The sequence below is a fragment of the Pristis pectinata genome, chromosome 5 (genome assembly GCF_009764475.1).
Source record: "Pristis pectinata isolate sPriPec2 chromosome 5, sPriPec2.1.pri, whole genome shotgun sequence".
NCBI lineage: Eukaryota > Metazoa > Chordata > Chondrichthyes > Rhinopristiformes > Pristidae > Pristis > Pristis pectinata.
The window spans coordinates 70698997-70713556 of NC_067409.1; the positions used below are offsets into that span (position 1 = coordinate 70698997).

At 43.7% G+C, this 14560-nt stretch overlaps 1 protein-coding gene across 1 annotated transcript in view; it reads right to left on the minus strand.

Moving 5' to 3' along the window:
* The window catches only part of LOC127570976 (rab effector MyRIP-like), a 380937-nt gene extending 367974 nt beyond the window's left edge, over window positions 1-12963 (minus strand). Inside the window, exon 1 of the mRNA XM_052016945.1 lies at window positions 12906-12963. The gene's annotated coding sequence lies outside the window, so the exon portion shown is untranslated. The remainder of the gene's footprint in view (window positions 1-12905) is intronic.
* Between the last annotated feature and the right edge of the window lie 1597 nt (window positions 12964-14560).

Here is a 14560-nt window from a genome sequence, read left to right on the forward strand (position 1 = left end):
CATATGCTTTAAGATATCCAGTACCTCCTCTGCTGTAATGTATTGGTATTTGTTTATTGGTATATTATTGTCACTTGTACCTAGGTACAGTGAAAAACTTGTCTTGCATACCATTCGTACAGATCAATGCATTACACCGTGCATTGAGGTAGTACAGGGTAAAAACAATAACAGAATACAGAGTAAAGTGTCACAGCTACAGGGAAGTGCGTTGCAGGTAGAAAATAAGGTGCAAGGTCATAAAAAGGTAGATTGTGAGGTCAAGAGTCCATCCCATTGTTTATGGAAACCTTTCAATGTAGACTATCCCCAAGGCATCCCCATTAAGTATCTCATTCCAAAGTCTTCATGTCCTTCTCCATGGTAAAAGCAGAAGTATTTATTGAGGACTTCACCCATCTCCTGCAGCTCCATACATAGATGTCCACTTTAGGGGCCTGGTTTTCTCTTTAGTTACTCTTTGGCTGCTAGCCCAGTATTGTAACCACTGCTGCATCATATCACACCCCACCAACGAATTTTGCTCATTCATGGGATGTTGCATCAGTTACAAGGACAACAGTTATCATCCGTGAATAAGGCTACTTCAGAGTCAACCATCTCAATGCCATTTGTTTTACTAGACAAAAAAGGGAAGGATTCTTCTGAATGGGAGACGAGGGAAACAGATAGTGTTTTACAACACTGGTACCTTGTGGTCATTATGACAGATGTAAGCTTTTATATTCCAGATACATTTAATCAACAATACAGAGGTGGTGAGTTTCAATTCTTGCCTTCAGGTCATGAGTCAGTCGTAGCACACTGTATGGTCCCAGGTATCCTGCCCTTCCAAATTCATAGCAGCACTTCCAGTTCATGCCCCTAAACCAGGGAGAGGAGCACATCTCAGACAACCACTTAGAGCAGGGATGCTCAAACCTTATGCTCAGAGGGCTTTTTCTCTCCCCTAGTTCAGCCAAAAGACCTTGAACAGTTTTGTTACAATCACTTCAGCTTATGCGATGCTGCTCAGAGGCCAATGGGTATGCACAGCTTAGTCAAATGCAAGGTTCACGTTAATTGCATAAACCTTCATGTGTACAAAGACCATAAAAACACTAATGCAGATCTGTGCTGCAGCCTACAACAGTGTTCTGTAGAGCGCCAACATCTACCAGGAGACCCCCTCCAGGCCCCCAACTCCTGCTGGGGATCCTCTCAAACATTTCTCTTTTGGCTGTATTTCAAAAACTGTAACTATCTTTCCCAGCCCTTCCCCTCACCAAACATGCAGCCTTGGGGCACAGGTCCAGGCCAACTGCTGTTCTTGCACTAGGATGTGTTCCAATAGTGGCTAAAGATGGCATGGGTTGGGTATGGATGGACCATCAGTCCCAGCAATGTATCTTTATAGTGAATCTGCATCCCCTTGCAGTTAGATATATCGACAGCTCCCTTACCCTATTCCCTCTTCTCGGAGCTCACTATACAGTTAAATTTCAAAATTTAACTATAGAAAGCTTTTGTTAAATATACAAATTGAGAGCAGCTCAACACCGCGTCTTTGGATGTTGGCTTTGAATCTGAGGACATTGCGTGAAAGGTGGATAGATAATCCAAGTCTGCATTGCGACAAAGTCAGCCTGAACAGTCTACAACCTCACTGCACAGCTTTCTATACTCAGTGTTTCACTGACCAGTTATCAGACCAGCTTAAGGGAAATGCTTTCACTCAAGGAAGCATTGGACAGTTTTGCACAGGTGTTGTAGGGCTGCAAGTGAATTGCAATAACTTCAAATCCACAGGCATATAGCGACAGCTCTTGGGTAGTCGTGATTACTCTGGTGGAAAGCTGAGGTATTACTACAGATCCTTGGTGAGGACCAGCTCCAATCTAACTATGGGCCCTTCATCACTGTGCCTCGCCTCCTACTGGCCAACCAATTACCAACACATGTTGCCAGCTCACCTCCAATCCTACAAGTTAAGATATCTTTATTAGTAACATGTACATCAAAACACACAGTAAAATACATCTTTTGCGTTGAGTGTTCTGGGGTCAGCCTGCAAGTGTCGCCACACTTCTGGCACCAACATAGCGTGCCCACAACTTCCTAACCCGTATGTCTTTAGAATGTGGGAGGAAACCGGAGCACCCGGAGGAAACCCACACAGACACGGGGAGAACATACAAACTCCTTACAGACAGTGGCCGGAATTGAACCCGGGTCGCTGGCGCTGTAATAGCGTTATGCTAACCACTACATTACCGTGCCTGCCCCTCACTATCGTGTTATTGTTTATCAAATACTTTCTGGAAGTCCATTCAGATAACATTCACTGACACTTCACAAAAATGCAAGAAAATAGCAGGAGTAGGCCACCTGGTCCTTCAAGCTTGCCCCACCATTTAATATGATCATGGCTGATCTATGCTGGCCCTCAACTCCTCTCCTGTGCCATTTCTCCATACCCCTCTGTTCCTTGACCCATCAAACATTTATCCACCTCTGCTTTAAATACTTCTAACGATACAGCTTCCACCACCTGCCAGGGCAGAGAATTCCAGAGATTCACCACCCTCCAAGAGAAGAAATTTCTACACACCTCAATTTTAAATGACCAGCCCCCTCATCATGTAATTATGTCCCTTTGTTTTAGGCTAATGGAAACACCTCAACATGCAAGATGCTGGAGGAACTCAGCGGGCCAGGCAGCATCTGTGGAGTGAAATGCACAGTTGATGTTTCCAGTCAAGGCCCTTCATCTGGACTGAAAGATAGAGGGAAGATAGCCAGTATAAAAAGGTGGAGGGAAGGGGTGGGGCAAGAGCTGGCAGGTGATAGGTGGATCCAGGTGAAGAGGGGTGATAGGCAGATGGAGAAGGGAATAGTGACATAAGCTGGGAGGTGATAGATGGGGGTGAAAAGGGGCTGCAGATGGTGGAATCTGATAGGAGAGGAAGGTGGAGCATGGAACCAAGGGAGGCAAGTAGGGAGGGCAGATGGGAACAGAGGAGGAGGGGAACCAGTGGGCTCCATCTTTCAGTCCAGATGAAGGGTCTCAACCCAAATGTCAACTGGCCATTTCCCTCCACAGGTGTTGCCTGGCCCACTGAGTTCCTCCATCATCTTGTGTGTTGCTCCAGATTCCAGCATCCACAGTCTCATGTCTCAACATCTATCCTGTCAAGCCCCCTTAGAATCTAACATGTTGAATAAGGACACCCTTCGTTCTTCTGAACTTCAAGGAATACAGATGCCTCTCTTGATGGGACAACCCCCTCATCTCAGGAGTTAGCCTGGTGAATCTTCTTTGGACCGCCTCCAATGTTATCATTTTTTTCAGGCAAAGGGATCAAAACTGAATGCAGTATTCTAGGTGACACCTCACCAACGTCCTGTACAATTGTCATTTCATCTGTTTCCCTGTGTACTTCACTCTTTTGCAGTCTCACTCCAATTAAATAGCAGTCTGCCTTTTGATTTCTCTTACAAAAATGCAACCTTCATTTCTCCACATTAAACTCGATTTGCCAGTCTTTTGCCCACTCACTTAATCTACATCCCATTACACAATCATGGTATCCTTATCACAACATGCCCTTCCACATATTTTTACTGTATATCATCGGCAAATGTGAAAATCCTACATACTGTCCCTTCCCCAGGTCATTAATGTAAATAGTGAACAATTGTGAGCCAAGAACTGATCCCTAGGGATCTGCACTAATGACATTCTTCCAACCTGAAATGGACCCATTTATTCCAATTCTATTTTCCATGAGACAGCCAGTTTTCAGGTCATTCTAACACATTACCTACTCAAATGCCTTTTGGGAGATCCAAATACGTTACATCCATGGGTTTCCCTCTATCAACTCTCCTTGTCACATCCTCAAAGCATTCAAGCAAATTTGTCAAACATGATTTACCGTTCATAAAATCAAGTGGTAAGGTTTAATTACAAAATCTGATTAGCTATTTTCTGATTATTAATTCTACCGTCTTACCAATAGTACCTGGAAACTAGCCTGTAGTTCCTTGCCTTCTGCCTTTCCTTTTTGGAACACAGGAGTCATATTGACAGTTTTCCAATTTTCTGGGACACTCCCAGAGTATACAGAGTTATGAAAAGATTTCAACCAATGATCCACTCCCTCTTCAGCCACTTCCTTTAAAAACCTAGCGTGCAGTCCATTGGGTCCTGGTGACCTGTCTGCCTTTGTCCTCTTCACCACTCCCCACTGAGTTTTTCCACTATTTTATCCCTTGTAATTGGGATTTTTGTAAGTTCTACCACATTTGTCTTAATAGACTTCATGGTTGCATATCCACTGCAACACTGACCTCAAAACAAAGCACCCCTGACTCTCTGAATGAGCCACTCAACTTCAGTTCCCTCTGACTTGCCTACCCCCTCATCTATTTCTCCCTCACTTACTTCTCCAAAGGTCCTAGACCCTTTAACCCACAACCTTTATTTCCCTCCCATTCCCATCCCCAAATTAACAATCCTATCAGTTTTGCTCATAATGGCCCTTTCATCCAGAAAGTCATGAGGCATAGGATCCATGGAGACTTGGCTGCGAGGATTCGGAATTGGCCTGCCCACAGAAGGCAAAGGGTGGTCATAGATGGAGAGTATTCTGCCTGGAGCTCAGTGACTAGTGGTGTTCCGCAGGGATCTGTTCTGGGACCCCTGCTCTTTGCGATTTTTATAAATGACTTGGATGAGGATGTGGAGGGATGGGTTAGTAAGTTTGCAGATGACACGAAGGTTGGAGGTGTTGTGAATAGTGTAGAAGGTTGTCGTATGTTACAACGGGATATAGACAGGATGCAGAGTTGGGTGGAGAAGTGGAAGATGGAGTTCAATCCAGAAAAGTGTGAAGTGATACACTTTGGAAGAAAGAACTTGAAGGCAGAATACAAGGTTAATGACAGGATTCTCAGCAGAGTGGAGGAACAGAGGGATCTTGGGGTCCAAGTCCATAGATCCCTCAAAGTTACCGCACAAGTTGACAAGGTGGTTAAGGTGGCATATAGTATGCTGGCCTTCATTAGTCAGGGGTTTGAGTTCAAAAGCCATGAGGTAATGTTGCAGCTCTATAAAACTCTGGTGAGACAACACTTATACAGTAGAGTATTGTGTTCAGTTCTGGTCACCTCATTATAGGAAGGATGTGGAAGCTTTAGAGAGGGTGCAGAGGAGATTTACCAGGAAGCTGCCTGGATTAGAGAGCATGTCTTATGAGGAAAGGTTGAGTGAGCTGGGGCTTTTCTCTTTGGAGCGACACAGGATGAGAGGCAACTTGATCGAGGTGTATAAAATTATGAGGAACATAGATAGAGTGGACAGCCAGCACCTTTTCCCCCCAGGGTGGCAATGGCCAATGAGGACATCAGTTTAAGGTCAGAGGAGGGAAATTTAGGAGACATCTCAGAGGTAGATTTTTTTTTTGGACACAGAGTGGCGGGTGCCTAGAACACACTACTGAGGGTGGTGGTAGAGGCTAATATAACAGGGACTTTTAAAAGACTCTTAGATAGGCACATGGAAGAAAATAAAATGGAGGGTTATGAGCTGTGTAGGAGGGAAGGGTTAGAATGATCAGGGAGTAGGTGTTTATATAGCTCGGCACAACATTGTGGGCTGAAGGGCCCATACTGTGCTGTACTGTTCTATTTATCAGAATGGTAACAAGTACTGACATTATTTCTTTCTTTCCATCCATCTCTCTTTTGTCTTCCTCCAATCAGATAATAGAAACTATAATTTCCAGTAATTAGCCTTGACCATTCCTTATTGTCAAAAGGCATGGGTCAAGGTAGCTGCTGGCATCAGAATTCAGATGTTGTTTTTGGAAAGGAAGGAAAATTAAAAGCGAAAAAAAAACATTAATGGGACAATTTCAACATAATCTGCAGATGGGAGCAAAGTGATATCATTCCAAAACCTTGGCAGTGTATTTGCCTCCATTTCCTTGCTCCACTGCCAATTCCTGTCATTTGCTTGGGAGCAGAGGAGAAAAGTACAGAAGATAGTGAGATTATGTCCCACTCTGGAGAGCTGAGTACAAAATCTAAGCTGACACTGCAAAGTGTCAGTGCACTGTTCCCTGAATATCTAAGGTAAAACGTTAAAAACAAGGCTCTTGTTTGCTCTAATGGATTTAAGAGGTCCATGACACAATTTTGAGGACAAGCAAGAGACTTTAATCTATTTTCCAATATTTTAAATTTATAATCAACAAGAAATTTATGTCTGTTTATCTAAGAAAGGATACATTTTCCAATGTTCCTGAAGGTAATGCATCTGGAAGTTAATTGTTTCGTAATAAAAGTTCTTAATTGCTAACTGTGAAAATCAGTTTTAATTCATTAATTATTTTTTACATTCCTAATGGAAGATTTAACTCAGAGGCCCAAGAATCAATCCAGTCAAGGCTGCAAGCAACCAGTCTAGACTACCTTCCCAAATGCTGCCCTTCCCATCTTATTCCAACTGCTAAGACACACTTGAAGCTTGTTTTATAATTGCAATTTGGTTAGCCGATTTCATATTGTACTTACTGAGATAGTAGGTTGACTGGATTTTGATGTACAGGTTTTTGATGACAGGATTTTGATGTTCAGATATTGCTGAAGGCATGTCTATGAAGGCTGATAGGACACTTGGGTCTGACATATCTGTCATGGTTACTCACACTGCCAACCTTTCTCAATTGGAGGAATATCAGCTCAATTAATAAAATGATACAACACAAAAGACAGCCATTTGGACCCTGTGTCTGTGCTCGCTTTTTAAAGAGCCCTTCAATTAATCCCACTCTCTCTTCTTTCCCCTGAAGTCATGCATGTTTTTTTCTTTTAATTAAAACAAAAATTTCCACTTTCCATGCAACTTCATTAAACCATGACATTTATTAATTATTCTGCACTCAAAAAGACTGGATGAAGAACAAACACTGTTTGCTGTACAATGTGGTAGAGCAAAAAATGATTAATTTTAACTGATTTAAAATAAGCTAGCAAAATGAAGATACACAAATATGAAGAATGATTTACTTAGATGTTGACCTTTCATTATCAGAAAATGGAGTCAAATCTGGTTTAGAGTGTTGGATTAAAACTCTTGCCTGCATGTGACTGTGACTGATTGACTAAGCTATAGCTGAGACCAAGCAGGAAGTAAACACCAAGCACAATAAACACAAAATAACATACTATTTGTGGGGCAGTAAGAAATGGTTTTGGCACGGTAGCGTAGCGGTTAGCACGACGCTATTACAGCGCCAGCGATTGAGGTTCGATTCCCGTCGCTGTCTGTAAGCAGTTTGTACGTTCTCCCGTGTCTGTGTGGGTTTCCTCTGGGTGCTCTGGTTTCCCCCCACATTCTAAAAGATGTACAGGTAGGTTAATTTGGGTTTAAAATGGGTGGCACGGACTTATTGGGCAGGAAGGGCCTGTTACCACACTGTAAGTAAAAAAAAAAATTAAATTTTAAAAAAATTTGCAGTGTGTTTTAGGTCACAATAATATAAACCAGCTTCTAAGTACACTACTAAGCAGAAAGACTCAAGAGGGAAGATGCTCTGAAATCAGAAGCAATGATCTCCAAATAACTGTCTACATCATTGAAAGTCAGGAGTCAGAGCACTTTGTTTCTCAATATTTCAACAAGACAGACCCATCCAACATCATTTTCACCGTCTCTCAGTTTCCATACTCCTTAGTTTCCAAACTGGGAAGACATGCAAGCATCACCACAAATCCTACAAAGCCTGCTCTGCGAGAAAAGTACTTTCTTCATCCTAGTTATCCTCAGCCCTCTGATTAATGGAAACAATAGTCTCCGTGATGGATCTCCAGGTGTGCAGCAAAATAAAAGTAGTATCAAACAAACAGGGTAACAGTGCTGCTGCCTCACAGCTCTAGTGACCAGAGTTCAATCCTGACCTCGGGTGCTGTCTGTCTGGAGTTTGCACATTCTCCCTGTGACCGTGTGGGACTCCCCCAGGTGCTCCAATTCCCTCCCACATCCCGACATGCAGGTTGGTAGGTTAATTGGCTGCTGTAAATTGGCCCTAATGTGTAGGTGCATGGTAGAATCTGGGGGAAATTGGTGGGTAACAAGATAAAACAGTGTCGGAATAGACTCCTATCTCAAAGAAATAGGAGGTGGTGTAAAATGCTGCTTGACGTCAGCACAGACTCATTGAGTCGGAGGATCCATTTCCATACTGTATGACTGACACTTTCCCATGACAATGAGAAGACCATTCTGCCCATTGATCCTGCTCTACCATCAGACAAGGTCAAGGCTGATCAGGAGCATCTTCCCAAACTATTCCCTTACCTTCAAACAAATCCAAAAATCTATTGACCTCAGTTCTGAATTGGCATTGGATGGAACACTCACAGTCCTGGGCACAGGAACTCCAAAGAATCACAACCCTCTGAGAAACTGCAACAACACTTCAAATACCACCTTTAATACTGTAGCTTCTCTAGTCCAGTTACTAGGTATTCACAGTTCAGAAAGCAGGACATCCTGATAAATATCACTTACTATCGAAGTGATGGAAGGTGTCATTAACAGCATTCATCTCTGATACCCCAAAGCTAGGTCACAAGGAGGAACATGACAGAATATTCAACAACCATCCAGCCCCTTGGCTGGCACCCCATCAACCACCTTAAATGTTCACTCCCTTCATCACTGTCACATAGTAGCTGCAGTGCGTACAGTCTGCACTTACTTGCCCAGGTTTCTCTGACAGCACCTCCCAAACTTGTGATCTCTCACACCAAGGAGGAGAAGGGTAGCAAGTGCACAAAAACATCACCACCTGCAGGTTCCCATCTGAGTCACACACCATCCTGAGGTGAGAGTGACTGGCCTTCTTCATCTCTCAGATCTAAATCCCAGAATTTCCTTCCCAACAGCACAGTATTTTCCTGAACATGGCAGTTCAAGAATACAGCCTCTCAACACCTCCTCAGAGGTAATCAAGGATGGTCAATAAATAATCAGCTTCCAACCACAGTGCATAAACAAACCAAAAAACAAAGTGATATCAAAAATATTATAAACAGGATGAATGGGCCACCTTTGGTTGATGGGACCAGGGAAATTACAGGTTCCTCTTTGCATAGTGCTGCCACATTGGGCTGAACCACTATAACAGTAATCATAATCACACCCAGGTGAATGAATCTCCAGGACGGCAGCACTGCTTCATTACATGGACATGTCAGCACGTCGACCCCTGGATTAGAACTGGAACCAATAACTTTCTAACTTGTACTAACACTGTCAAAGTGAGCTTAGCTAACATCACAGAATAGGTTTTGACCGAGTGATGAGAGAAAGGAGCCCCTTTCTCACTTGCCTATCAACTGAAAGGGGCTCCTTTTTAAAAAAAAACATTAGGTCCATTTTATTCAATCACATGAGTTCAAAATCTATCCGTAAACTTCTCCTAATACATTCTTAACCAGGACTTCAACCCCTGAGTTGTCTGCAATTTGTTGGCAGTGTCAACATCTCTCAACACCACCACCACAATTTCCATCTTCTTATTTCAATCTGGTGTTCCTTTACTTTGAGCCTCAGCCTCCATGTCTCAAGGTTGTAAAAGCAGCTATACAAATCAAGTGTCTCTTTCTTCCCTAAATATTATTTAGCTTGACAATTCATTCATCCCATTGCACACCAAGTTGTGAGGATTCTGGACACTTGGAAACACATTGTACATGAGGAGTTTCAATACTTTGTTAAAATGCTGAGCTTTTCTGGTTTGATGGAAGGGTTTTATAACCCCTGATAATCCTCGGGGAAGTGAAACCCATCACTGGTTCCCAAGGCTAATTACAGTCCAGAGAGCTCACTTAGCAATGCTTAAACCAGGTTGGGCTTGTGTGGTGATGACACCTTGCCTAAAATAACAACAAAAACCATCATTTACAACCTCACCAAGTCCCAAACCCAATTCTGTAATGTAGGAAATGCAGCTCCCATAAACTGTAATATGATAATGACCCATTTTGGGGAATGTTGATTGATCCTTATTAACAGAACTACTCTGCTCCTCTTTAAAATACCAGCAAGCGATTTTTATTAACTTCCACCTGAGAGAGCAGACAGGTTTGAGGTTTAATGTCTCATCTGAAGGACAACATCTCTGTCAATGCAGCACTTCTTCAGTGCTGCACTTCCACATCAACTTGGAGTTTTGGTGCCAAAGTTCCTGGAGGACAACTCTCAAACCCTTAAGGTTATGACTTGGAGGTGGAGATGCTACTGAAACAAACAAGGTGCTGGAGGAACTCAGCAGGTCAGGCAGTATCTGTGGAGGGAAGTGGACAGTCAACACAGATGCTACTGCCTGAACCACAGCTCATGCATCCAATAACCCGCTAAAACTCAGACGTAACCAATCACACAAGTTCCAGGAAGCAATGAATATGTTCTCCACTGCTTCCTCAGATAAAAGAGGGAATTAAAAGAGATTTCTCAAATGCCTTCAAGTCTAATCTCCTATTGTGACATTTAATTACATTTCAAAGCAAATGGGCAAACAACTCACTCTTTTTAGTTTTAAGGGTTTATTTTTAAATACATTATAATCAGATATTCCTTACATGGCCTTTGATGAGTTTGTAACGCATGCTGTTTTGTTCAATTTTTGTCTGTTTAAATCAATGCCTTCTTAGAGGAGCAAACTTTCCTCCTTTGAAAAAGTGCAGGTTGATGATATAACAAACATCAACTGCCACTAACTTAATGTAGGAAATAACCCCGTTGTTATAAATGGGTTACCACAGGGTTCCAGAGTGGTGCATTTTGTAGAGCTAATGCCTCACAGCTCCAGCAACCCAGGTGCCATCTGCATGTAGCTTGCCTGTTTTCCCAATGACCAAATGGGTTTCCTCAGGGTGCTCTGGTTTCCTCCCATTCCAAACACGTACTGGTCAGTGGGTTAATTGTAGTAATTGGCTGCTGCAAATTCTTACCAGTGAGAGAGAAAGAAAGTCGGGGGGGGGGGGGGGAGGAAGAAACAGAAATGAGGAAAATGTGAGGAGAACGAGTAAAAAAAAGATTAGTGTAGGATTAGTGTAAGTGGGTGTGGATTCAGTGGGCCAAAGGGTTTGAGTCCATGCAGCATCACTGAAGGATCAGAAAGAGAAGTCATCAAACCCAGTAAACATTCACCCAATTATAGCAACAATAATTTCCCAGCTGAAATAACAGCATTAAATGCTTTTAAATAAAAATTGGTTCTTAACATAATTCTAACCAAAGCCTTAAAGAAAAGGATTTTTTTCTCCGGTTACTAGAGTGGATAACACTTCTGACTATCAAAATCAAGCATTCTAAATGATTGATTATAGCAAAGCTGCCTCAACTCTAACCACATAAAGAGTCGTCTTCACTGCACCATTACAAAATGTTGCCTGCTCAAATAATCAATTACACACCAATTGTTTAATATTATCCTCTGATCACAAAGTCAAATTCAGTTTGATAAACTTTGTGGGCCCACAACTAGTCCAGCACTTGAGCCCAGGAAGCAGAGGTGAAAACCAGTGTACAAACCATTCCAATGCATCCCCATCAATGTGTGTCATTGTGCCACCAGATCCAATGTATGCATGACAAACAACTTCATTTAATGTAAGCAGATAATATTTTGAGCAAGGGTGTAAACACTGCCATAAAGATAAAACATTTTTTATCCTTCAGTTAATTTGCTTGGCAGTTATTACTTGCACTGGTCATAAAGTAATCTGGGGATGAGTTGGCAGTGGTTCAGCTCAAGTTACCACAAATGCACTCTCATTATTTAAGAAGGAATCTGCACAGACCAAGGGCAGTCTAATGTTAGCGATTATTCAGATTAACTCACCTTTATTAGTTGGGCAAAACAAGCCACTTTAATGAAAGGATAAGACCTCTGAAAGTATAATCATTTGCTCTTCCTATTCAATTCAAAATAAACCTGTTTATAAAGGGCTCAGGGTCTCTGAGGATCTCAGTGACTACGCTGTGATAACGGGTAAAGCAATTCGAAATAACAGAAAATAAATATTACTTTATATTCACGATATGTATCAGGAATATGGAGCCAGCATAAGGAGAGGTGCCTGTAGCTGGCCGCTCATGCCTCATTCACAAATGAAGGAGCACATTTAGCGCACGCTTCTACAGGCTTGGCTCATTTCAAAATAATCCACCCGCTTCTCCAATGCAAGGTCCCGTGAGGTCATTCTGCAACCGGCCACAGCATGTTGATGAAGGGGGATGCAAGTGCCGGCCGTGCCCTTGCAGGAAGATGCAGGCGAACGTGCAACTGCAGGATCCTGAATCACTCCCGAGCCTTCTTGTCAAGAAGGGTGGGGTGGGAGAGGCAGTGGCAGTGGCTAGAATCTCCGGACAGTCGGAGTCATTCAGCAGTCAGACCAGCTGTGTATTGACCAGCAGCCCGGGGTTGGAAGTGACCTTTGGCAGAGGCTAGGGTTGCACTTGAGAGGGTGATGCGGTGGCCCAGCGCTGTTGTCGCCTTCACCTGACACTGCCACGGTCCCAGCTGGGACTCCCCGCCCCAGTCCCGCTGGAATCATTCATTGCATGTCCCTCTCCCCATCAGCCGCCGCACCGACCGCTTCTCAATGTGCTCATTCCCCGCTCTGCACTGCGCTACGCACCGTCCGGCATGAATCCCTGTATCGGGCTGACACGCCAACCCTTCAGCATACATCTCGGGCTCTGTTTTAAGTCTTACAAAAAGGGAATTAAGGCCATTAACATATGTGAGTGGTATCTGAAAATCACAACATAAAATGCAGTTGGATTTCACGGTGCACGTACAGGTGACTCTGTCCAAACCGTATGCAACAAAACAATCCCAACCTACCGCTCCAAGGGCTGCGAATGAGGACAGTTTCTCGGATGGTCCACTCGCCCAGACAACTGCCGCGATCACCAAGCGGAGGCTGAATCAAATCCCTTTCTCCCCGGGAGCCAGGGATAGAAGAAAGAGCACAGGGCACGTGATGAGATAAATTTGTATGCCTGCCTATCTACACATGCAGATGTGCACTGATATATATGACTGAAGTTCCCTCCGGGGTTAGGATCCTGTGCAGCGCCAGGAGTTTGCGAGTTCCAGATGTGACTGTGCCTGGATCTCACTTGTCAATCAACACCTGGTTTAGAGGCAGCGGCGACACAACCAATCAATGCCACACCTTCAGGACGCAACTGCGCCTGGTTCAACCAATCAGAATCGGCAGTCGAACAATTGGTCAGTACTGGAATAGCCTGTCGGCTATTGGTCGAGGTAAAAGCAAGCGCGTACGTGGTTGGTTGGTTTAAGAATCTCCGGCTTGACCAAAAAGCGGGAAAAGAAATTATTTTACAATGACTGGGATCAAAAAACCCTAAATTACGTTCCTTTATGCAGTTTAAGCCCAGTATGTATTGTCCATCCCCAATTACCCTTGAGAAGGTGGCGATGAGCCATTGCCATTCTGGTGAAGGTGCTCCCACAGAGCTACTGGGGGGGGGGGGGGGGGGAGTTCCAGGATTTAGACCCAGTGGCAATGAAGGACCTGCAACACTTTTCCAAGTCAGGATGGTGTGTGTCTTGGAGGACAACGTGCATGCTGTGGTGTTCCCATACACCTGCTGTCCTTGTCCTTGGTGGTAGAGGTTGTTGGTTGAGAGGTGTTGGAGTTGCCGAGGTGAGTCACTGCAGAGGGGTTGGTAGCTGGTACAAACTCATAAAGATTATTGCTGATATTCTAGCACAGTGCCACACTCCCGCCAATTCCCAATATCTCTTCATCCCCTTAGTATCCAGATCCATCGATATCAGTTTTGAATGAACTCCACAGAGCTGTAAGGTAGAGAATTCCAAAGGTCCACACCCTCCGCATGAAGAGGCTTCACATCACAATCTTAAATGACACACCCTTTATTCCGAGCCTGTGCCCCATAGTTCCAGACTCATCAGCCAGGGAAAACTCCTACTTGTGTCCATGAAAATCAAAAAATACCAGATGCTGGAAATCTGAAACAAAAACAGAAAATGCTGGAAACACTCAGCAGATCAGGTAGCATCTGTGGAAAGACAAACAGAATTAACATGTCAGGAGGAAGCATCTTTGTCAGGACCTTCACTCTCTGTATCCATCCTGTTGAGCCCTATAATTCCATCACATTCCTGATTTGGGGCTTGTGAGAAGAGTTTGGAGTATCAGGAGGTGAGTCTCTCACCACAGGATACCCAGCCTCTGAGGGTCTGAGATAGCCACAGTGTTAATGAGACTGGCATGTTTGTGTTCTGAGTTAATGGTGGACCTCTGCCTGAGAAGATGGGGGAGGCAGGTACTCTTACAACATTTAAGAAGCATCTGGATGAGCACTTGAATCATTAAGGCACAGTAGGCTACGGACCCAGTGCTGGCAAATGGGATTAGTATGGGTAGGTTGTTGATGATTGGCACAGTCATGGTGGGCCAAAGGGCCTGTTTCAGTGGCCTGTTTCAGTGCTGTATGATCAGAATC